We start from the raw sequence: 24,270 nt of genomic DNA, 5'->3' as shown, positions 1-24,270 counted from the left end.
TCCATCAGAAGGAAGATCAGTCGTGGGACAAGCACAGTCAGTTTACTTCCAAACTCTACCAGTTATTCTTTCCTCAGCCATATTAAAACAGAAGGCGAGAAGTGCTTAGTACTACCACAATAAGAACATTACATACAAAAATGCCAAGAATGGAGGTTTAGGCATTCTATGGTTATAATTTCATTATGATATTTAGGCCTTTCATGAATTGTGTCATATATTACATGAAGGGCTTTGATACAGAAGCTGCCACAGCATGATCCCACCACTCTCCCACATGTATTATGCAGTCTGGAAAGTATTACAAATCCATTAATTTAAAACTACTTTAAACTATGTGCAAGATATGGGAACTCAGGTTAGCAACAGTTATTTCACCATTAGTCCTATTTATTGTTCACACCCTTTGGCACCAATAAATATTCACAATTGTCAAGATCCAGCTACTGGCAGTCAGCCTACCAAATTTCAAAGATGCATATTAACTGATTCAAAGTATGCAAAGTGAGACACTATTACTAACACAACAAAATCTGTACACACACATGCCACTTTTGACTAACTCTGAATTATTTATGGACTCCTGTATACATGCTTCCCTGCTATATACAGTATTAACACAACTCATCTGGAGGGACACTGAGGGTCTTGCATTAAGAGAAACCAGGACTGAGCTAACTATTTTAGGTCATGGAAGTTGATTTTGTGTAAGCTTCCTTTTAAAACTATCCTATATAAATCTCGGAGCTGCGATGGTTCAAGTGGTTAAGACGCTGAACTGCAGGCTGGCAGGTCAGTAGTTCAGCAGTTTGAGACCCGAGTGCCGCATGACGGAGTGAACTCCTGTCTCTGGTCCCCGCTCCTGCCAACCTAGCAGTTCGAAAGCAAGAAATTGCAAGTAGATAAATAGGTACCACTTCAGTGGGAAGGTAACAGCGTTCCATGCGCCTCGGCATTTAGTCATGCCGGCCACATGACCACAGAGAAGTCTTAGGACAACGCTGGCTCTTCAGCTTGGAAACAGAGATGAGAACCGCAACCCTAGACTCGGATTTGACTGGCTTTCGAGCAAGGGAAACCTTTACCTATATCAGTCTCAGGGTGTCCTGATCCTCAAGACCACTGGGGAAGGGGTGGAATGAAGTGACTGCAGCAAGAAGGGGGAGAGAACAAATCTCTCCCATTTGTGATACTATGAAATCCAATTCAGTTTTGTTTATCGACCATAACATTCTTCCTGTTCCTGGGAACAAAGTGGCTGGTGCATATATTAATCATGTAATTTGGTACTCTGAAAAAAGTTTCACATTGTTCAGTGAAGCCAATTACAGGTTCCTGCATGGGATTACAACCTTGAAGTAATTTTCCACAAGATGACAAATTCAAATAGACGGTGATGAGATCTGTGATGTAGTAACATATCCAAATATACTATGGCTGTTTAATGCAACACTTTAGGAAAATGAGAGATTATAATCAGACACTGGGATTTTACTTCAAGTTTAAATATCTATTTTATCAGTATTGCATCTCCCCAAAGAGTTCAAAGTGTGTGGACACTGGGTTAAAAGAAACTCCCACACAAATCACCTTACTGATGCATGTTTACTGTGAATTAAAGCCCACAAGTTTAACTTACATTCTACCTAAATTGCATTTCCTGTGTTTTATAAAAGTTTAGCTTTGAACATTACACAAACCCAAACTACAGAACTTTCTACAAGTTAACTGACTGCTTGTCGCAACAATGCAGCCTACCCCTGCAATCCTATAAACTTACTGTCCACTGTCACATCCAAACTTTTGTTTTTCAGTCGCACAGTCAAGTCTGACTCTTTGCGACCCCATGGACCACATCACACCAGGCCCTCCTGTCTTCCATCATGCTCCACATCCAAACTAGGAGTTATTAAATTCCATAGCACATTGTTTTGGAAAATTTCTCTCAGCATCCTTGGCCCCACAGCTCTCCTTACACACCTCAGCTTCTCCACTACTCATTTCCACACAGTTGTTACTAGCCAAATATCTGCTTACAAACACTGATTTAAACAATCCATTCAAACTGGGAGTTAAATCATACTTGCATATACATGTTTATCTTAATTAGCTCTGTGAAAGTTTGGGGGAGTGGGGAGAGAAGAGGGGGGGGGGATCCAGGAATAAAACTTATCTTGTCAACCCTCCAATTTTTTTTCAGTTTTTACGGGAAATATGGGATACCTGAAAAAAACCTCCTATGGCTTCTTCTCCTATGAAACTAGCAAAATGCTTTTTAAGACAAGGTTTTATTCACTGAAAATTTAACACATGAAAAAAAGCCAGGGGATGTTTTTCAGTTAAATTGGGGAATTTGCAGAACACTAAAAAAAACCTGCCTAACTTACCTGAAATTTTACATTCTTGCCCTTTTAGCCCACTATTCACAATTCATATGTATACTGACAAAGAAATCACTTCACACATCTTATGAAGTGGGCTTTAGCAAATAAAAGTGTAAGCCCCGAAAAGGCTATTACTCTATAAAATGCCACCAGAGTCCTTATTGGCTTTGCTACAAAGTATATTATCACAGTTTTCTGACCTTATACAAAATTGCAAAGAATCATCATAAAAGAAGGCTCAAAGTTTCAGTGAAATTAGCATTACTAATGCATTAGAGTACCTGAAAATTCAAGGGTTCCTTTCCCTTCAGCCACATGACATATATATATACATTACTATGGAAGACTGGCACTAAAACTCCACACATACCATGTACCACAACTGTAACATAAACTCTATTTTTTTTTAATTTTCATATGATTGATGCACATAATAGAGAATTTTATTTAAGATGTTCTATATCATTGTTAGTGTGCATGGTGCATTTTTAATTTCTGTGTCATACTCAATGAAGAAATATGATCTATGTAACAAACTCTATTTTTTTAAATTTTCGGATCATTGATACACATAATACAGAATTTTATTTAAGATGTTCTATATCATTGTGCACTATATCAATGGTGCACTTTTCATTTCTGTATTATTCTTAATGAAGGAATATGATCGACCAAGGTAAAAACCTGATTGTTTAACCGTCAAAGGAAAAACTATAGTTTGGGAAAGTTTTGGCTTATGAATAAAGGTAATTCATCACATTTTATTGCACACTGCATAGGTCAGATATAACAGCAAACCAGGGTTTGCCAATAGAAAGCTGTAACTCATATAAACTCCCTAATCCTCCCTCTGCTCTCATAACACCAGCTAATTTGATATTTCTGCTTTCAGGGCAAGCAATAGGTGTATCTGGGAAGGATATATGTCCACATGGTGTGACCTTCTTGCTTCCATCCCCCATTGTAACCAAAATGGCTCCTCAAATGCTGCTCTCAACAGGGAAAATTGGGGGCTGCAACAGAATGCAAGAAAATTGCACTCTGCAGGTAGAAAGCCTTCCATCCACAGAAACACACTGGTGGATCCAAGCCACAGTTCTCTTACAGCAAAACTATGGTTTGTGTATCTCCTGCAAATTAGGATTTCAAACAGTCGCTTAATCCTAGTTTGAAAGAAAATTTTTAGAGAATGCACAGAACACAGAGGTTGCTGAAAGAGTAGCATTTAGAAACATAGAGCTGGAAGCAATGCTCCCTCAAAGCTGTGGAATCTTGTGAGCAAAAATTCTACTTTGTGAGCTACTGGCATTAAAATTGAGAGTGAGTGATTTGGCTACTGCATAAATTAGTTTGCTCTGGAGCCATCCTTCCTGAGCTAAGACAAAAATATGTGAGCCCGAGGCCAAAGAACTGTGAGCTAGCTCACACTCAGAGGGAACACTGGCTGGTAGGGACCCCAGGAGACATCCAATCAAACCCCTTGCACAATGCAGGAAATTCACAGCTACCCCCCTCCCCCATGTGACCCCTGCTCTATGCCCAAAAGAAGGCAAAAAATCTTCAGAATCCCTGAGCCAATCTGGTCTGAAGGAAACTCCCTTCCTGACCCCAAAGTAGCAATCAGCATTACCCTGGGCATATAAAGACGGGCCACAAGAGCCAAGCACTGGCTCCTTCCTTCCTGCCCTGCCTCTCACAATCTGCCTAAATTCACAGTGAGTCACAAAATCAGCATTGCTGTCAGATGGCCATCTCTAGCCTCTGCTTTAAAAACTACAAAGAAGAAAAGCCCACCACTTCCTGAGGAAGCCTCTTCCACTGAGGAACTGCTCTGTCAGGAAGTTCTTCCTAAAGTTTACCTGAAAACTCTTTTGATTTAATTGATTTAACTTCAACCCATTGTTTCTGGTCTGACCTTCTGGGGCAACCGAAAACAACTCCACTCTTTATATGACATCCGTTCAAATACTTGAAGATGGCTATCATATCACCTCTCAATCATCTCATCCCCAGGCTAACTATACCTAGCTCCTTCAGCTTTTCCTCATAGGACTTGGTTTCCAGACCACTTACCATCTTTGTCACCCCTCCTCTAGATACGTTCCGGCTTATCAATATCCTTCTTAAACTGTGCTGCCCAAAAATGAACACAGCGCTCTAAGTGAGGTCTAACCAGAGCAAAGTAATACTATCATTTCACATGATCTGGCACTATACTTCTGTTGATGCAGCCCAAAATTGCATTTGCCTTTTTAACTACTGCATCACACTGCTGAAATGTTCAATGTATGATCTACTAAGACCCCAGATCCTTTGCGCTTGCACTATTACCAATAGTAATTATGCATTTGATTTTTCCTACCTAAATGCATCTATGTTGACAGTCATTTTGTTAATTTTGGCCCAGTTTTCCAGCCTGTCAAAGTCATCCTGAATCTTGATTCTGTCTTCTACTGTATTTGCTACCATCCAACTGAGCATCATTTGCAAATTTAATGAGCATCCCTTCTATTCCTTCATCCAAGTCATTTATAAAGATGGTCTTGTACATTTGTTGACATAACCATTACATCTAAACTATGCTAATTTTAGTTTCATTTTCAAATTATGATTACCTAAGAATACTCCAATTATAACTGTCAAATCAAGTTATCATTACTACTACTGAGAGCCAGTGTAGTCTGGGGAAAGTTGGGCTTTAATCCAGAAGACCAAGGTCCAAGACTTGTCTCTATCATGGACTCATTCTGACATCACGACAGTTCCTCATTTGTAAAACAGTAATGACCAAGACCCTTCACACAGAAGTGATTTACCTTAGTCAATGGCCCTCACTAAGTCTCTGGGACAAAGTAAACAGGCCACAGTCTGAAAAACAGTTGGAGAGGGGGAAGGCACAAGTTTAGCTCTATCTTAACAGCACCCTTCAGTGCAAACTTTTATATTTGTTCATGTAAACAATACCACAGTATTAAAATTAATAAGTGTTGCTCCATGCAAAGTAGTCTAGTTCCAGCAGTCTTTCCTTATACTCTTACAAAGCTAACAAGTAAGATCTACAGCAGGTCTATAGAGGTGGGGAAATGGAGTAATATAAACAGTGTCCATGATGAGTTCTCAGTAGTTGATACAGAGTGTTATGTGAAGTAAATGGGCTTCAAACTGGGGAACAATTGTGAAAGGAAAACCTGTCTCTCACAGTAGACACTGAGATCACCAGGAACATATTTAGCCTCTGCCCTAATATGTCTCTCCACACAGCTTTATTTTTTCCCACCTAAGTGAATGGTTGCCACTAATTTCTATGCAGAAAAGCTGGCTTAGGGACACATGCCAGAAGCGGGGGGGGGGGGGGGGGGGGGGAAACAATGCAGAACATTATCTATCCTCCACTTGTCCAAAAAAGCCCAGCTAATGAAATCCCATAGCATTTTTCATACAGCACTCACCAAGCCTATAGTTATCTTAGCCCTCTCTCCCTCCTGTAATGATACACATTGCCACTTTAGTAGCTGAATAATGCATGTATATGTAACAAAACACATGCTTTTCTCCACATATACATGTGTATTTCTAAGCTCAGGGTAGCATACATGGATTTATCACATCTTTCCTCCTGATAGATATGGGTGGGACACTATGACTGGCCAAATGTCACCATGAGAACTTCATGGCTGAAAACTTGAATTCAGCTATACCTTGCCAACATCCAGCAATCTACCTGATGCACCACTGGTTGGTTAGGAGTCATTTATGAGTCATGCCTCTTCCCAAGGTAGGTTACACCAGTGACATTACACTATTTTCTTTGTCTTGGTTTCTTTATAACAAAATGATGACCGCATGCAAAGGAAGGCAGAGTTCCTATGTCTTTAATATTTGGGTAAAAGGAGGTATTTGGGGGAGCTGCATGCTTCTCAGTCCCTGCATGATAAACTACATTTGAAAAAATTGCCACATATAAACTTGAAAAATATGGAAACCCTGGCCTTCTTAGCATCCATCCAGCCTAAGAAGGGTAGGAGGTACAGTAAACAATTGAAGTGGGTCTCATGGTGCAGTCTGGCATTACAGAAATTTCCTGAATCTGAAGAGGTTGAAGACTCATACCCAGCATTTACACAGCTTTATTTATACAATTAAAATAAAGCAATTATTCTTCTTTTTTAAAAAAGGGCAAGCCCTTCATTCTAAATTGCTCACCCTTGATATCCTATAGTAATTATCTGATATGCATGTATATTTTGCAAGATGGGATGGAACAAAATTTACATCTGATCTTGCAGAGGCATTTGTTTAACTGTGTAGGAATCCATCTCAAACTTTATTTACATTCAATAAAAGATGTTACTGAAGAATTATATACACCAAGTTTCAGCTGGCAAAAAGGTTTTGGAATTATGTATGCAAATCCAGCTGAATAAAATTATGCAAAAGAAAGCATATAACTAATATAATGGCTTTTCCAGTACTATTAAATTTGTATCTCCTGAACAAAACTAGTGCAAAACACAATTCTTAGGAAAGAGGAGCTCTCAACCCCCAAGTTTCAGCATATCCAAATTGTAGCACAAGCAGTGCACAGAAAAAACCAACCTGGAAATATTAATTTTCATACACAATACCATAAAGCCAAACCTTTTAGTCCACTTCATCTAACTAGTATGCAACTGCACCTTTCAGGTCACCTTTTAAAAACATGTTTAAGTGTTTCTGAGCCCAACAGTCACAGAGGTAAATTCAAAACTTGATACTGAGACTACTGAAAGACGCTGACTCCACTATAACTAACCAAGGACATGCTGGGTGACTTTCAGCAATATACTCAAAAACCAGCTTCCATAACCCTAAGTGGGAATATCCAGTTAACTCACAGAATTAAAGAGAAATAGAGACTCTTGTACATAAGTACCTATAAGAGATCAAATTTTCTCAGATTGTAAGATCTCTAGGCCAAGGTTTGATTTTTAAAAATCTAAATGAAATACTGTCGCTTGTCACACTCACATTATTTATTAAAATGCAAAATTAAGAGCAAACAACACAAACAAAAGCATTCAGTTAGTTGTTGCCTCATTTTCAGTCTGATAGTGCTCATTTCTGGACACAACTCTAATAGTTTTTACGGTCTATATTTCCTACTACTATATTTGGGAATAAGGCAACATGAGAATATACAGTTATATACTTCTCTCTCCCTGCTTAAATCCATGGCTAAATAATCAAAAGACAGTATGGCTATGAAACTCCAGAGTAGAGATGTAAAATTTTGTCTTTTTTTGTCTTTTCTAGATTGAAAGTCATTCTGTTACTTTAGGAACATAAAAATTATCACAACTAGCATATTAAAAATATAGTGTACCCAAACAATTATTACAAACAGAATACCCACCCACATGCAAAAACAAAACTGAAACCTTTTTATTTTCTTCTGATAATCGCACCTCCTAAAGGAAGAAATGCATCTTGTTCTTGCATTGGAGAGTTCAGTTTGTAACCTAGGACTTGCTTGTCCTCAGTGCACAGAAATTAGATCAATCTGATACCATTATATATTTTAGAAATGATTTGGAAAATATTTGAACACCTTGTCTTAAAATATTTTATTTATCATGTTAAAATAAAACATTCCATAATCAATTTCTTTTCTTTTTTCAATTTTTCCAATTTTTCGGAAAAAAACAAAAAAGCTTCAGGGGAAAAAACGGGGAAAAAACGGTTTTTTCCCGAATTTTTCCGGGTTTTTTCCGGGCCTTCACATCTCTACTCCAGAGCACAGCAAAATTCTTGATTTCTTGCAAAAAGTAGAAATATACATCGGTTATAGCTGCCTACAACATATGAAAGCCTTTTCAGTAGCTCTGGAAGGAGTGGGAAACATACTGTCCAATAGGACATATAGGAACCTTCTACAGAAAAGTCTTTATACATAATATGTTCAGGGTGAACACCAAACCCATCTCAAGAGGTTCAAGGGGATATAATAGATATTTTAGGACAATAAGTCATCATTCCTTTGTCACAATTCCTTTAATTTGATCCATTTCTGTTTATGAATGTTTATCCTTGTGAAGGCTTTTTATTATTCCAAGTAGAGGGAGGGAAAGTCAGACAGGTTATGCAACAGCAGCCTGAGACAGCTATGATTTTTTTTAATTACATCCATAACTACAGCTGCTTTTTCAGAGCAACACAGTGTGTTTTATACAGTGCCTACCACATTATTGCATCTTACAAACACAGCAGCAGTATTTTGAAGCACTTTGAGAACCAAAAACAAAAGTGATATGAAAATGCCAAATGTTTCCAGGCAGCTAATTTTCATTCGCGTCCCAACACTACAATTCATACAGTTACACATACTAAAACAGCGCCTTGCCATTTATTATCCTTTTCATGCACAGAACTATTCCACTAAAATCTATTACATTATATTCATCTGGAAGTACTTGCATAGCAAGCAGCAAACTATTTAAAAACAAACAACTTAAACTAATACTATCCATCACTCTAATCATCCCTGGAAGAGAATTTAAGGGGGCTTACTTTCAAGTAAGTGACTTTACCGCTGAGACACACACAACTGTATACAGTTAGACCAACAACCCAATCCCAGCTCACAGATGCTAACTAGTTTGCAATGTGACAAGGACCAACACAGCAGCATTGTTTTGCAGGCACATATAGGATTAAACTATAAACCAGCTTAATGCCAGTCAGTCAGGCATTTATTACGGCAACACGCCATAGTACTCAGCTTAATGCAAGAATTTCAAATTTTGTGAATCAGGTTTCAGATTTAATACCTACATTCTGATTACTTTTACAAAACCAACAATGGAACATCGATAGGAGTATTTCAACTTCTCCTTCATCTTCACACCCCAACACTTCTAACAGCATTTTAAAATAATAATTTTACAAACCATTTTATTGCAGATCAATATTTGCCTTTTCTTTGGCATAGTACACTGGCCTAAGATCAGCACCCTTCACTACAGACTCAGAAGATGTCTTACCAGTGAACACATCAGGTTGCCTCAGAAAAACTTCATTCTCAAAGTGCCAACTCTGTCTTCAATATTGGGATATAAATTCTGATTACCTCAGTGTAGTGCTGTTTTAAGAATTGTACATGTGTTCTTTGGACAACCCAGCTACTATATAAATTATTTGTGGCCCAACAGATTTTTTTTTCAGACAAAGCCACTTGAAAGGCTTCCAAGTTATTCAACTCTTCTGCAATCTGATGGAGCTGTACTAAACATGCTGGCTGAAAGGAAGCAAGGAGTGTTGCTAGGTAGCAGGTGGGCATTGTTCTGTGTGTGCGCACACTCTGCATCCCTGACTCTAGCTGCAATTCTATGCACACTTAAAAGAGAGTAAGCCTCGACGTACTTCATGAGACTTGCTTAAGAATAAGCATGCATAGGATCAGGCTGTGTGTCAATCAATCAAGGCACTGCTATTCACAGATAATTCTTATGATACAGTCATTAGAGTACTTTTTAAGCAGCCTCTCCTGTGACAGTTCCTCCATGCAGTGACCATGATGTGTTAGAACCAGGAAGCCAAATTAAACTCAATAACAGTTTACAGACTTCTTTCTAGTAAAGTCAAACTGTCCTTACCAAAGGGATAAAAGCTACTGAAGAAAAAAGGAAGAGAGGGCTCTAAGACAGGTAACAGCCCTCTTTCATTTATTGTGGCCTCAGATACAAACAGTTTCTCACACCCAAGGACAAAGTTAACATTAAACAAGAATGCTAGCTAATTTGGAAGAAATGAGTTGAGTGGACCAATTTTCAAACAACATCCCATATAATCACTTTAAAGAAAGTGAGAAGTCCATAAAGCAAGTGATGCTTTGTCAAAGTTGAGACAGCCTCAATTCTCTTATTAATAAACCTATACTCAAAAATTTGTTAAGTGACAACACTAGAATCTAGAAGAGGAAAAAAGGAGACCTGAATTATACCCAATACATAAAAGTGTGCTGCTACTCCTCCTATGCAAATAATCACAGAAAGAGCATCTTCACAGCATAAATTCATGTTGCCATTTCAGACAATCAAGTATGAATGACAGCGCTGTGGGATACACTGTATCCAAAGATTATCTTCATACAACAAACAGTTTTGTACACAGACAAGAATTTCAGTTTTTCTGTCTTAACTAAAGCCCCTCAAACCTGAACCATATGCTGTTCCAGAACATACCCCTCCTCCAAGCAACAGCTTTTTGGGCAACAAACAGTTCAAAATTAATCAGGTAGCAATGTTAAATTTTCAGGCATAAGAATATATAAAGTGTATCTGAAGTGGTTCAAACACTTCATATGTAAAGATTGGACGTTCCCCAGTGTTGGCAAACTCCGCAAACTCCGCTTCCAGGACAGGATGGACCTGGGTGCCAATGCCTGGGGCACTTCAGTGTATCTGAAGTGGTTCAAACAGTGGCAATTATTCAATGTGATTGTTTAGTCTGGGTGGAGAACAATAACTGAGGCCTGAACAAAGTCTGAATGGCAAATATGTATTACACTAAACAGCAACCAAAACTAAATTTCTAATGGTCCAACTGCTTGGAAGATATTTTTAATGTTATCTAAATTTACTTAGATGTTCATACCCTGCTTTAACAACCATCCTGTAAGGTAGGTTAGACCAGTCACTCTCAGCCTAAGGTAACACACAGCAAGGTTCGATGACAGAGCGGGAATTCAAACCTGGGTCTCCTAGATCCTAGTCTAGTATACAAACCACTTCACCAGTCAATACATTACTCTCCCCTACTATATGGAAAGCTTTCACACAATATTTTACATTACCAGCACCACCACATTTCTGGCCTTGATCTGGCTAGCCCAGGCAAGCCTGATCTTGTCAGATCTCAGAAGCTAACCAGGACCAACCCCGACAAGTAATTGGAAGGGAGACTTCCAAGGACCAGGGCTCGGGATGCAGAGGCAGGCAATCAAGCCACCTCTCTGAAACATCTAAGACAGGAGTGTCAAACCTAAGGCCCCCGGCCCGTGGCTCTCTTCTCCACCCCCACCCCCTCCTCTGCCTGTCCTCACCCTTCCAAGGGAGATCTGCCAAACTCCCCAGGTGGCTGGGCCTCCTCTTTGCTGGTTTCTACTCCAGCAGGAAGCTCCTCTGGGTGAAAGCACAAAAAAAGTGGAATGGATTTCCCTTTATGGTCTCTGGCCCAGATACACTACTCCAGCATTGGAATGACAGCCCCCAGAGTAGACTGACGGTCCCTGGGAGCAGCAGCTGCATTCTGGGAATGGAATTCCACTCTGGGGGCTGTTAATCCAGTCCCATAGTAATCTATGTGGACCAGTGTTCCCTCTAAGCTGAGTTAGTGTAAAGTAGCTCACAGTTTTTTAGCCTCCGGCTTCCACATTTTTGTCTTAGCTCAGAAAGGATGGCTCCAGAGCAAACTAATTTATGCAGTAGCCAAATTGCTCACTCACAACTTTAAACTCCACAGCTTAGAGGGACCCAGAAATCTTAATGGAAAATACATTCCACATTTTCTTTGCAACTTTTTTTGACCTGCAACTTATTTCAATGGAGTGGAGTTTCAGTTTCCAGTGTTTGTATACCAGTTGAAGTTGTCTGCTTGCAAATAAAGGGCTGATGTTTTAAGCCAGTTTGTCAGGAACCTGAGTGAGTACTCTAACCTGGGAACCCACAGCCAAAGGGGGTCATTAAACTGGAGAGCCACTGCCACTCTGAGTAGACCAGGGGGGAGGGGAGCTTGCAACACCCAGCCATTTCATGTTTTCCTAGGTTCAGAGTATTATATATTTTTAGTTTTTATTTTTAGTTTCTGCTGTGATCCTTGTGCTTTTTCTTGATGTTTTATATAAAAAATTGCATTGCAAATCCCACTATCCATTTTAGGCAGGCATCTTTTAAGGGCAGGGGGGAGAAGGTTTGGGAGGTGTCAGTTATCAAAGACAGTTAAATAAAATATGACAAGAGTGCTACTGTTTTAAGTATGTATTTTAAGTTTTAAAAAACCTTTAATTGTGTTTGTCAGTGTCCTTTATAAAATTAATATCTTCGCTACCTGACATTACATTTTATGACACAGATGGCCTGGCCCAACAAAGTCCCAGTTATGTCAGGTCCGGCCCTTGTAACAAATGAGTTTGACACCCCAGGTCTAAACCCTACTGGGGTCACCAGAAGTCACCATGACTTCCAGGCATGCAAGCACAGACACACAAAACCCACAGAAAGAAAAGAAAGAGTTCTAATACAAGAAGAAGAAGAAAGAAGAAGAGATTGGATTTATACCCCTCCCTTCACTACCCAAAGGAGTCTCAGAGCACCTTACAATCTCCTTCCCCTTCCCCTCCCCACAACAGACAGTTGTGAGGTAGGTGGGGCTAAGAAAGCTCTTTCAAGAGCTGCTCATGAGAGAACACCTCTGAAAGAACTTGTAACTGACCCAAGGTCACACCAGCAGCTGCATGTGGAGTGGAGAATCAAACCTGGTTCTCCCAGATTAGAGTCTGTGCTCCTAACCACTACACCAAACTGGTTCTCAGTCCTGAATAGCAGTGCTCTTGATAGACAGTTGTCTCTATGGTAAAGATTTATTTTGAAAAAAGGTATACCATGTATTTTCAGTTTGTTTCCAAGGTAGCTTACTGTACACATCTCTCAAAATAGTCCATATATTAAAAGTCACATTTTAGTAACAAGATGTGTCCAAAAACACCAAACTTTGTCCAAATAAAATCAAAGGCAGACAAATATCCATCTACTTAAAGTAAAAATTAACTATTAGCAAAGAGGCTTCAAAAATTGTTTTGTAGGCCTTCCCTATGGCCATTAAGATTTTATGAAATGCCTCTGGAAAACTGTTCCACAGAAAATAAGTGGCAACAGAAAACCCTTGATTCCTTGAGATGCCAAAGGCACACCCCCCCCCCCCAATTGAAGGGACAGACAAAAGAGCCTGCTAGGAAGATTTGATTGGTACACGAATTTATACCAGGCAGGCAACCTTTCAGATATGTGGGCACCAGGTCATAAAGGGCTTTACAGCCTGGAAACAAACCAGTAGCCAGTTCGTAACAAGTTCTCATACCTGTAGGTAATCAAGCCACTGCATATTGCATTAGCCAAAGCTTCCAGGCCTTTTTCTGTTTTCATACTAAGCACATTACAGTAATCTAGCCAAGAGCTCACAGCAGCATGAATCAGCACCGCCTGAGTCTAGAAGACATGATGGTGGTGGAAAGTGCCATCAAGTCACAGCTGACATACATTGACCTCATACGGTTCTCAAGGTAAGAGACAAACAGAGGTGGTTTGCTTGTCTGCTTCCACATGGCAACCCTGGACTTTCCTGGTCTCCTATCCAAGTACTAACAAGAGCCAATCCTGCTTAGCTTCCAAGATCTGACAAGATCAGGCTAGCCTGGGCCATCTAGGCTGGAAGACATGATAATGTCTTAATCATATATAACTGGAAGAAATCATTCTTCGCTACTATTCCAACCTGTTTTTTCAAGAGCCAGGGCAGGATCTAAAATATCAATTTTTACATGATTAGAAAATGATAGCCTAACTCTATCAAGAGTAAACAAATAATCCCCTACCCCACAAACATCAGTTCTATCAATCAGCATAATCACAACTGTGCCTGAATTAAACTTCAGTGTGTACCCCCCAATTCACTTGACTATAGCATCCACACAGGTTTGGAAAGAATCAATCACATCTGGAGGCTTCCTTAAGAAAATGTAGAGCTGGCTGTCAAGTGCATAATGACCCAAATAAATCTATGAATGTTTTCATTACCAGTCTCATGTACTTATTGAAAAAATAAAGGAGAGCACAGAAGAGACCTGAAACTAATGACAGTGCCTGAAAATCCCAGCTGCTTTTCCAGTTGATGTGTACCATATTAAAGGGTGCAAGTAGATCTCACAAGCTGAGCAATGAAGAAAAGCCCTTATCCATTTGCTTATGATCACTCACCAGCATGACCAAAACGTTCCTGTCCCATAAGCATGCCTGCCACCAAAGTGAACTCAGTCAAGGGCTGAGGTATCATTCAGGTATGCCTAGAGATGCTCTGGTACCCACTCAATCATCTTACCACAAGAACAGGTGGTTTGATCAGATCTTTCTTGGTGGGGGGAAGGGTTCTTTAACAATGGCCCCATTGAAAATTAGGTAACTTCCTTCTATTAATGATACATAAGTTATCCTGGATAGTGGGTTTCCCAGCAAAATATAAGTAGCCCAGAAAGGCAAGGATCTTTATTGCAAGGCATGGCCTTCATAACTCCAAGGATCCTGTTCATATTAATCAGGAAGAGAAATCCAAAACTATTCCTAGAATTCTGATAAAGAGAATGCTCCTGACACCTCTGGCATAAGCTCTGTATTGAATTTAGTGTTCAAAAGCCAGATCTTTTGGTCTTACAGATCAAAAGTTTAAGAATCACTATTTTACCCCATTATGCACAGTTTTGTCTTTTACAAAAAGCACAGAGAGAAAAACTCACAAAATAATGTGTCTGGCATGTATGCATATGCACTCCACTACAATGCAAACAGATGCAGCTACTGGGGAGTAAATAGGCCAGGCCACTGCAACAAAGTTTTCTATACCTTCTTGGGCCAGAATGCAGAGAAAGAGCATTGGGCAAGGCTGTTACATCTGGAACACTTCCACAATGCTGCACTTGCCCAGTTCATTCGTGTGTGTGTGTGTGTGTGTGTGTGTGTGTGAGAGAGAGAGAGAGAGAGAGAGAGAGAGAGAGAGAGAGAGAGAGAGAGAGAGAGAATTAGAGGCCTGCGTACACTTCCTGGCAGAAAAAATACAACACAGGTAGCTGCAAACCTACAGGTTCTCTTGTTGTGTACTAGAGGAAGAGTGAGGTAGGAGGGAAACACAGCAGGGTGTTTGTATCAGATACTGCTCTACAAAGGTGCATTAATGACTTTTTCTGTTTCTCTTCTTCCTTAAAGGCCTACATGCCCTTAAGGCAAAATAAGTTTAAAACAAAAGGATATAGGTATTCTTAAAATGCAGCTACTCTGACAGCTCAGTTAATATGCTATTCAGAAGGTCATCTGGGGGCAACTGCTACTCACTACAAGTAAGTAGCCTTTTGTAAGTCCAGTCTACTACTACTCACATATGCAATGCCTAAAACTGAACTACAATTTTAGCAAGTATTTATGACAGTCATACAATTTTCAACTAACCTGATACAAAGTGCTGCCCTAGAAAATGCCTGGGGCCAATCTCTCTGCCATGAAAGACCAATGACAGAATCATCTGTAGCCAATCTCAATTGTTAGATTAAGAAACAGATGCTTGGCCTTGTGTTAAACACAGAGTCACAGAACGGAGATTGCACAGGATACTCTCTTTCTGAAGTATTTAAGAACATACTACTACCTCTTTATGCTACAAGACAGAGAAGACAGAAGCAATTACTCCTTGGTAGCTGATCATATGGCAGAGTTGGGATTTGATTTGGTCTGAACAAGAAAGTTAGCAGCATCTATAATAGACATCATAAGAAAGTGAACTTGATGCCAATACTAACCTGATCCTTTGGCGCTTAGGTTGAATAAATAAACATTATATATAAAAACACCAAGATTCAGTGATCAGGAAGTAATCAGCCAGGGAAGCTTTATAAACATAAAAATTTGCTCTTAGGCCATCAGTATGCCATAAATACCTCATAGGCACGTGGGCTAGTAATTTTTTTATATTACAATTATTTTTCAGAGTTGATTAAAAGCATAGTCTCTTCATAGTGGTACACCCAAAGAAATGTAGATAAGCTTAGATAAGCATATGGAGCAGAGGTCCATCGGTGGCTATTAGCCACAAGGTACAGATAGGGAATCTGGGGCAAGTGATGCTCTGTATTCTTGGTGCTTGGGGAGCTGTCAATAGTGTGCGGGCTCCTAGTGTCCTGGCACCACTGCTGGACCTCCTGATATCACCTGGTATTTCTGGCCACTGTGTGACAGAGTATTGGACTGGATGGGCTGTTGGCCTGATCCAACATTGGCTTCTCTTATGTTCTTATGTAACAGGAAAAAGTCATGCCAGAATTACTATTTTTCTGAACAGTAAATATTTAGCAGCCAACATCAGATTTTTAAGCACCAGAGTTCTGCTTGGGTGTACAAATACTTTAAATTCCTAGGCACCAACTACATGGGATTTCTGTAGCCTTGCCCACAGCTACTACATGAAGCACCAACCGTCACCTGAACAAACCAAAATAAGACATTTTAATTCTGACAGACCTTATTTGTAAGTAACGTGTTAAGGATTACAGCACAGGGTATTTAGAAGGTCACTAAAAGACTTCCCCAGCCAAAATCTAGAATTCACTCTTTTAAAGAACATATTGACTACTTTCACTAATTCTGTTTGCCATTTATGGGCTTTATCAAACAGAATGCAATATAAACACCAAAAATTCTGTATTATCAAGCACAGCACTAATTGATGAGTCTCAAACTGCATTTATCCCATTCAATGTTACCTCTATCTTACTCGGCAGTAACTAGCATTGCCATATTTATAGAACAGCAGTTCTAGTGCTCCCATTCAGGATTAGAGGTGCATTGTCCTAGGCACCAGATACATGAAAGGGGCATTGTCTTTGACCTAGATTGATTGCATGTAAGGACCCTGACTCCACACTTACTTCATACAGTTTATTTATACCATGGCCTATATCACCAAAATAAATGGGGTGCTACAAAGTGTGTGAGCATACTGTAGTTAAGCACCGCTACTTTTAGCCCACTTTGTAAACTTTCATTTTCTGAAATTAAGATAATTAAGTGGTAGTACAATATGCTAGGCTAAACAGATGCCTGAAATTCCATTACTTTTAAATGCATTTTAAGTTTTAGGTTTAGCAGTTTCAGGGCAAAGCATTATTTGTGCATTTAAAATATTTTCCTACAGCTACTATTTGCAGAAGCATCACTAATTCACTATTCCCAAATGCCTACAGAAATCTGAGGGGGAAACTCTCACTTTCAAATAAATAACACAAAACGTGCCCAGTCCAATCTACAATCTGTTTAAGTACTTCAAACTATATTATTCCCATTACTATCAATGTGAGTGAATAGTTTTCAGTCTAATAACAAGAATAGCAACATTAGAAAAGTTTTATTGTACTTTGTTAATACACTTATATAAACCATTTTTTCTACAGGATGTTGCTGTTAACGTTTCACAGAACTGAAAGTCCAAACATGTGTAAAACCAACAAAATAAGCAAAATACACCTAAGAAATAAAACAGCATATTAAGACCTACCAATACCTCCATAAACCTTTCCCCACACACACACACACACACAGAGAGATATTTAAAATGACACTGGTACTGTTTAATTATCTTAACAGACCTTTTTAAAAAAGCTGGTCCAGATCACAGTGTACACATTTAACAAAAAATCTGGATTTAAGGTGTTCATTTTTCCATATATGTATAATACAGAAAACATTAAAAATGTACTAAGCCTTTTATAGATGAGGGCATGCAAGAGAATATAAACCTAGAAAAGAGCTCTTAATCAAATCTGGAAAATAACTTGCAAATAATAAACACAGAATGTGAGTGTGAACCTCCTTGTTGCTATTTAAGCACCCCATGCTTGCGTAACTTCAGCAACAAAAGAATCATCAGATCTTGTGTCGTTTTCTGATGATGAAAAAACACTCAAGCTCAACTATTTTCTGCACAGTTCTTTCTTTCCTGTAAACTGGAGCTACAACTGGTTTCAGCACAGCTTTAAAGGGATACAAAGATTCAGTTATACACATCAAGGCACAATTAAAACAACTGATGGCTCATTCTGTAATTCATAAAGTTCAAAAATAAAAGCTGCTTTTTCAAAACGAAAATGGTTCCTCTCCCGTGCATACAGGCCTGAGGCCCTGGTGCAAACAGTGTCTAACAGGCCCAGGCAGCACAAAGACAGGAATGGCAGATTAGTGGGAGGGAGGGAGGCCGGGTTTGGGGCTCAGCAGGATCTTCAGGCTTTTTAAAATTCAAACTGCTGCCTGACCAATACAAATCACGGACACGCTACTGACTACTACACGGATTTACAGCATTAAAACACGCCTTCTACGTGACAGCTATATTAACTTCACCCTTTTAAACATGTATTGGGGGCCACAAAGGCAGAATAGTACTTTCTGAACAGTAATAAGAACTGGAACAACAACAAAAAAGTTACTTCGCTGGTGAGATGTGCTAAATAGGAACCAGCTTCCTTCCTGAACTCCAACATCATAATGATAGCTATGCATGATGAAATACTGCTCTGGACGACTTTATCTAGCAACTAGTTACATTAACTAGTCTGAAGAACAGAACTCTTCACAGTGGAACAAAACAACCTGGTTCATTAAAGAACACTTAAGAGTTTAGTAAAACACTCTAAGACAAGCTACATGTTTGTCTGAAAAAAACATTAACTTCCACTAACAATTTTGAAAGATTAATGAAATTCCACGTTTTACTTGTAAAAATATCACACACCTACACAAACAGCAGGGCTCAACAATGCTTTTTAGATTTTACACTGATCCACTTCTACAGGAAACATGGTTATGAGAGTCTAATTTTACAGAATGTTACCCATTTTCAGCCTGATCCTAAACATATTTCCTGTTAAGAACCATCGATTCCAAAAGATCTTACTCCCACATCACATTTTTAGATTGCAGCCTTAAAGGCCACAATTTCAGAGAAGAAACTCCAGGTTTCACTTTGTCAAAGTGTCAAACTACAGACACTACCCCTTTCTCTTTCTTATACTAAGTTGTTATTAAGTATCAACATTCTGTCCCCCTCCCATGTGACACACTGACTTCATATGTATCCTTCTCGCCTACAGAAAAATAATGGTGGTACACGGCCACCCCCTACACCTTTTTTTGTGAGTTGTGCAGGTGTTCCAAGTCCCTGTCAATCTCTGAGAAAAGAACCAGATTTCAATCGAGCTAACAGACCCGTTCAAAAGACTCCCCCCCCAAAAAACCCCCCAGCGATATTGACCTCCCCAGCAATAGAAACGCTTCTATACATATTAGACGCTCTGAACGTCGAGGTTGTCCAAGGAAAGACAAACAGATGCAGTTGTTTGCTGATTTATATTTATACACACCGAAGTGCGTGCGTGAGCCTACCTCTTTCTCTTGTTCTTCCCCCCCGCCGCCGCCTGATCTGGCTGGGACTTTTTTTTCCTTTCCCCTCTTTTCCAGCCCACCTACCCACCCCCCCACCCCATCCCCCGCCCGGTCCACGCTCCCTCCCCACGGCGAAGTTGAAAATATGGCACAGGTTCGGTCTAAACTGTATTGTTTCCTCCTCCCACTCTGACTCGCTCGCTCGCTCTCGGGCGCCGAGGCCTGTCACCGACGAGCCACTTCGCCTCGCTAATCCCCGAGCTGGAGTGGAAGAGCTGGCCGCTGGGCCTGCGCCCTCCTCCGGGCCTGAGCTTCTCCGGCAAGCTCGGGAGAAACCATTCTCTCTCTCTCCCTCTCACCCCCCCCCCTCATCCGCCAAACCCCAAGAGGAGGAGAGGAACGCGAAACAAACACCCCCCCCCTCCATTCCTCCTCCCTCGGTCCGGCTGCCACTCATTATTCCTCTCCCCCTCACACACACACGCACACACGGCCCCGTCGAAAAGGCTAATCCCTGACTGGGCCGCCTCGCCTCAGAGAAGGCCCAGCTCGAAGCCTCCGCTCGCTTCTCCTCACCGCCGCCGGGGAGAAGGAAACCCGAAACGGGGTCGGGGGTGGGGAGTCGGGGGAGAGAGAGAGAGAGGGTGTGAGGAGAGGGGGGGGGGAAGAAATATTTTATTTTTATTTTGGTTTTTATTACCTGAGCGAAACCGCCGTCTGAATCCAAGCGAGAAGAAGAGGGGGGGGTCCGGAGGGGAAGAAAAAAAAAAAGGAGCGGGAGGGGAGGAAAAAAAAAATTCCGCCCCCCTCCCTCCTCAGAGGATCCGCCGCTGGGCCGCCGCGGAGCAAGAGGAGGAGGAGGAGGGGAGATAATATAACAACAATAATCCGGGCCGGGAGGGGGGCTGGCTCCTCTTCCGTCTCCTCCTCAGTGCAGCGAACATGTAGAGGGGGGGAGAGAGAGCGGCCGGAGCGAATCCCTCAAGTCGGCGCCTGCTTCTCCGGCTCCTCTCTGCCTGGCGGCGGCCGCCACCACCGTCGTCGTCTTCTTCGTCGTCGTCCTTCCTCCCCCCCCTCCGAATTCACACCAACATCCAACACCAGGCCGGGCCGAACCGGATCCGAATAAACACCTCACGCACCGACCGAGCGACCAACGAAGGGAGGGAGAGGAAAAGGGAGCGAGCGGACGGAGGGGAGGAGGAGGAGGAGGACGGCGGCGGCGGCGGGGCTCTGTGGGGGGGGGGGGGGGCTCGCTCGCTCGCTCGCTCTCTCCCTCCTCTACCGCGGCTTGTTCCTTCTCTGCCGTCACCGCCTCCTTCTCCTCCTCCTCCTCCTCTGTGTACGCGGTCGGGGCGGGGCAGGGAGGGGACCGCTTGGGCCACGGTGAGACGGTACCGGGGACGGAGGAGGACAAGGGGGAGGGGGGACAAGGGGGAGGGAAGGAAGAAGAAGAAAAAGAAGAAGAGAGCGGAGTGTGGTGGTGAGGGGGGGGGAGCCTGCGTGAATGTGGAGTGTCGCTCTCGCTCCCCTCACAGAACAAAATGCCGACCGGAAGTGCAGCTGCAGGAATGACTCCCTCCACCGGCGCCAAACACCAACAGCCTGCCCTTTCTCTTGGCTGCGCCTTCTGAGGCGGCCGCGGCCGCCTCGGCCGCCTCAGTCCTTCGTTAGCAAACAAGCCGCCCGCTTCCCTGCCCGCTTCAGCGGTGGCCGCGAACCTGGGAGCGGCGCTTCTCCTTCGGTCGCAGCCGGCAGCTTTGGCCGGGCTGTGTCTTTCTCTGTGGTGGTTTTATTTTTCTTCCCCACAATTTCGCTCGCTCGCTCTCTCTTTTTTTCCTCCTCTCTTCCTCGGCTGTGGATAAGGGGAAGCTGGAGTTTGGAAAAGTGTGGCAAGGAGGAAGAAAAACCCCGCGGGCTGTCAAGAAGAGGAATAACCTTTTTTTTCTTTCCCCTGCCCCCTCCCCAAATACTTGTACTCCCCCCTCCCATAGTTTCCAGAATTACATGTTGAAGGCAGCAAGAACTTCCAAGGAAGAGGTGGGAAATCTTCTAAAAATCAAGCCCTTTTTTTAACCATGAGGAATACTTTAAGCTTGATCTCGCTCACACTTGGTTTTCTATTACTGTGAAACGCCATGTTGCTGCTTGTGTATGTTATTTTTCTTACAAGGTGATGCTCCTAATGATGATGTCGGATCAGAAGAGACTGGTGCTGGAAATTTTGGGTTAAGCCGTTTCCAGAGGGGCGTGGCTTTTCAGATGGAGTGTCCTTTGAAGTAGTAGAAAGGGGGGGAAGCTATGGTATTGAGGTAAAGGCTCCTTCACTGAAAAATTGATATGGTGGGTCACAGAGTTTCTGCAAATAGTCTAATTGAGTGTTGTGTGAGCGGTCTTTGGAGAAAGGAACAGGAAAACTCACCTATTTTCCCTTCAAGTAAATTGTTTATGTACAATATCACTGGAAAGAAGCAAGCTGTCACTCAGACAATGCCTGCTCTTTTAGTTATTGCTTTGAATCCTGATGTTGCAGCGGAAAACTCTGACAAACTTATTTTGAAAGGTTTCTAAAGGTTCTAAAATGCTATGGTCTCTTACAAATATAATTTTGGTGCTCATTTTTAAATGTCCACTGGAGTTTATGGAACAAGACCTTGATTGTCTGTAATCTCACTCTAATGTGATTCAGTATTTTCCACTAAGATCTTCAATGCTGGGCCGGAAGCAGGGAACTATAACCAAATTCCACAAAGAGTGTGTATATGCAGCTAGGAATTGTTAGTAAGTATTTACATCAATCTCTGGATGGAAGTGATTTTAATCAGACGGCAGAATTCATGGATAAACCAATTCCTTGAAAACCCCCCCAATTCAACCACAGTTAGTCATGACTAAGTCTGCAAATGTATGTGAATTTACCTGAGAATGTCCTTTCGAAGCCAGTACAACTTGCGGGATCTGGTCCATGGGGTCGCGAAGAGTCGGACTCGACTGTGCGACTGAACAGCAACAAACAACTTGTTTTCACATATGCGTGAGATTGTTTTGAGCATTCGAAAGAAAGTGATCGGACTTGAGTTAGTTTGGGTAGTACATAGTCTAAAATGGCTAAAATAAGTGCTTTAGGGTAAAAATATGTTGCTTGCTTTATCTTGAACATGACACTGTTAATAAAAGAGATATGCATACTTAGCTCAGTAATATATTCTAACTTTTTTAAAGACATGGATAGACTTTCTAATGTTCAAGGTCAAAAACTTGACAGCAAATCAGTGATACTAATTGCAGGCAATGGGAACTTAGAGAGACCTATTTTCTCCATTATCTAACATAGTCAACCATTCTTTATTTCTGACTGTATGCTGGCATCCTGAATTTTTTTTAAAAAAAAAAAGTTTGTCATATGAAAAATGATGATATCCAAATTGTATACAGAATGTATTTTGTGAAAATTTGGGCGAATAATGATATAATTGCTGGGAATTTAACATTGTTGCAAAAAACTTGAATTCATGTCCACTTTCATCTGTCAATCATATATAAATTTAATAGATGTTCTGCAATAAACCTTCTTGATTCTGATAGTTTTAGTACTCCAAAGACCTGTAGATCACTTGCTAGAACATTTGACACACCACCCTGTATGGTCTTCAGGAACACACACATAAACATTGAAACAAGTAATGAGAAGGCTCTGAAGTAAAATGTTTTTATCTAAATGCACTTCATGTTTTAGAAGACTACAATTTTCTAACGAAGATTTCCTCAGGTACCTTTGACCAATCTATAAAAACTGCTTAAATATATTTTGTATAGTCAGGAAGTATTTTTTTGTGTAAATTGTTCAAGGCAAGTATAAATGTAAAGAGCCAAATTGTGCCCTCCTGTGGAAAAACACAAAAAGGCCAGAAAACTCTTGAGTTTTGATTTGAGTTACTTCTAGGCAATCTGAGTCAGGAAATGAATATTATTTCCTCGCTTCATCCAATACAGATGTTTACATTCTGTAAACAAAGGCTGAGATAGACACAATCTAGTATTCAAATTCAGAAGTACCTTCATGTTAATATGCTGCAGTGCAGAGAATACAGAAGTCACCATGCACACCATAGAATCCAGATGTAAGGTGGACACTTTAATTAATACTAGAAGTCAGATCAATATGAAAATATGACCGACATAGTGCAGCTCATTTACAACACTGTCTGTCTTGTTCATGCTATGTCCCTGAATATTCTAGAACTGCTGGTATTCTTGTTGCACTACAATACGTTAATTTTATAATTCTTATACATTGCATTAATAAAAATATTTACCATTTAAATTACTGTTGCCCTAAGATGTGGGAAACATACTACAATAAAAAAGAAAGATTGCAATGGGTAAGTTGTTATCTCAGCCAAACCGACCTCACAAAGTTATTGTCAGGCTGTTCTGAGCTCCCTGAATACAATTGTAACAAGTAAAAGGCATTTAAGTTTTCGTTAAACACCAACTGTGGCGAATTGGGGGGTGACTGATCTATGCACAATTGTGTATCTGATAATGAGGGTTTTAGAATGGAAATACACTCATCACAGGCCTGCTTTACTTGCTTCACGCATAGTCAAGTGACTACCTTTCAGAGTGGAATGAATTCTGGATTTTAGAGCTGAAGG

At 40.9% G+C, this 24,270-nt stretch overlaps 1 protein-coding gene across 1 annotated transcript in view; it reads right to left on the bottom strand.

Annotated features, from left to right (window-relative positions):
- The window catches only part of NIPBL (Nipped-B homolog (Drosophila)), a 180,294-nt gene extending 159,922 nt beyond the window's left edge, over positions 1 to 20,372 (bottom strand). Inside the window, exon 1 of the mRNA XM_015408480.1 lies at positions 20,313 to 20,372. The gene's annotated coding sequence lies outside the window, so the exon portion shown is untranslated. The remainder of the gene's footprint in view (positions 1 to 20,312) is intronic.
- Positions 20,373 to 24,270: the final 3,898 nt, after the last annotated feature.

The sequence above is a fragment of the Gekko japonicus genome, unplaced genomic scaffold (genome assembly GCF_001447785.1).
Source record: "Gekko japonicus isolate JY-2015 unplaced genomic scaffold, Gekko_japonicus_V1.1 scaffold964, whole genome shotgun sequence".
NCBI classification, from domain to species: domain Eukaryota; kingdom Metazoa; phylum Chordata; class Lepidosauria; order Squamata; family Gekkonidae; genus Gekko; species Gekko japonicus.
The sequence above is the reverse complement of the archived record's forward strand: the minus strand, read 5'-3'. Positions and strand labels throughout refer to the sequence as shown.